This window comes from Micropterus dolomieu, unplaced genomic scaffold (assembly GCF_021292245.1).
Source record: "Micropterus dolomieu isolate WLL.071019.BEF.003 ecotype Adirondacks unplaced genomic scaffold, ASM2129224v1 contig_2343, whole genome shotgun sequence".
Taxonomy (NCBI): domain Eukaryota; kingdom Metazoa; phylum Chordata; class Actinopteri; order Centrarchiformes; family Centrarchidae; genus Micropterus; species Micropterus dolomieu.
This window is the reverse complement of record NW_025731333.1, coordinates 1-1904: the sequence shown is the minus strand read 5'-3', so window position 1 is coordinate 1904 and position 1904 is coordinate 1. Positions and strand designations below refer to the sequence as shown.

Here is a 1904-nt window from a genome sequence, read left to right as displayed (position 1 = left end):
TAATGTTACTCTAAAATGACTGGGAAACACGAAGGTAACATTAACGAATGTTTGTGTTAAGCTAAGCAGAAACCCTTATTTTTCTGACGTTCCCTTAAGCACTTCGGGAGTTTCAGTGGCAGGTAACAAAATCAAAATTTACAATATATCCAATATGTAATTTGACACAGTATTCCCCCAACCCCTTTTTAAGAATGTCTGTTATCTGTTAACTTAAATTGTCATGTTCTGTAACCTTATTTTCCTCTCTGATTTTGGACAAACTGTACTGTTCTAGCCCAGAATATTATATGACATGTTGGAATCATACACTGCTTATAATTCTGGAAATTTAGCACCCACATATACAACTAGCTAGATTAAAAACTGTTTAGCAGAGATAAAATAATGTGCATCAAGTGGTCTTTACAAAACCACAAAACATGAAAAGTGTCTCTCCTTGCATCGCCTTTGCTGTTATTTTTTATTTTTCTTATTGTCCACAAATAGGACTACCATGAAAGTACCAAAACCAACAGTGTTAATTATTTATTTGTTTAGCCCATCTTTAACTAGAAAGATGACTTCTTTATTATTATTTTTAAAGGTTCACTAATCAACAACAGCTTTAGCTACACAAACCGAACTTGTTAGTAGTCAGTTCAGTGGTGGTTTTGGCCTTTTCACTGGATTTGTTGACAATAAGAAAATTATAGAATATTACCAGGCTTAACCTTGATAAAACACAACAAATATTTTGCAGGAAAATGGAATAAAAGGATGGATATTCTAGGTCAAAAAAGATGAAACACAAAGATCAGCATCCATTCAACAATGACATAAAAAACGGGAATGCAAAAGAAGCAGCAACAAAAGAAGCAGCAACCAACGAGGCAACTGACTTTAACCATGGTGAAGTAAATGCTTCAACTGGAAACCTCTCAAACACTGCCGACACTTGTCCAGGACAAGGCCCTACTCAACTTATTACTTGTCAAATGGAACCCAGTAATGGTAATGAAGCAATGCTCACAAGGATGCTTCAAGCTCCTGCAGTTGATGCCCCTCAAAACAGAAAACAAATAATTCACAAGACTGTAAGCAGTTCACAGGATGCTGAGCCAGTAAAGCATATCCCAAATCTGGCCTCAGCTGTGAGAGTGACTGAACAACACACATCTCCTGCACAACCTAAGGACAAAAAGACCTGTACTCCAAAACCAATGCTCCAACGGGCTACACCTGCAAAACCAAGCACTGGACCATACTGTGGTGGGAAAGTAACTGCAGGAAAATTTGATGCTCTGAGGTCAGACATCTTACAGCAATTTCAGGATGTACCTGAAAAAGTAAGCCAGCAGCAGTCAAGACATTCAGCACCAGTACAGCAACAGGAAAACAAAAAGGTGATGTATGGTCATACTCAACCTGAGGAATCTAGAAATTTAAACCAGTCACAGCAGAGGCTTGCAGTAAAGGAAACCACAGAGGTACCACTACAGACAGTAAGGACTGTTGCACTGTGTGACCCGAGTATGAGGGCTACTGCAGACTCAGTCCAAGAAGTAAACCGGGCACTCTGCAGCACTACCTCACGTCGGGTAGAATGCAGGTGAGTTGAGGTCTTTGTACAGTGGGTACGGAAAGTATTCAGACCCCTTTAAATTTTTCACTCTTTGTTTCATTGCAGCCATTTTCCAAAAATCAAAAAAGTTCATTTTATTTCTCAGTAATGTACACTCAGCACCCCATCTTGACAGAAAAAAACAGAAATGTAGAAATTTTTGCAAATTTATTAAAAAAGAAAAACTGAAATATCACATGGTCATAAGTATTCAGACCCTTTGCTCAGTATTTAGTAGAAGCACCCTTTTGATCTAATACAGCCATGAGTCGTTTTGGGAAAGATGCAACAAGTTTTTCAC

General features: G+C 38.2%; 1 long non-coding RNA gene across 1 annotated transcript; it reads left to right on the top strand.

The window, feature by feature from the left end:
- Window positions 1-1596, top strand: LOC123964429. The gene is made up of 2 exons (XR_006823438.1): window positions 1-122; window positions 743-1596. It is a non-coding gene; the product is annotated as an uncharacterized LOC123964429 (long non-coding RNA).
- The last annotated feature ends 308 nt before the right edge of the window (window positions 1597-1904 follow it).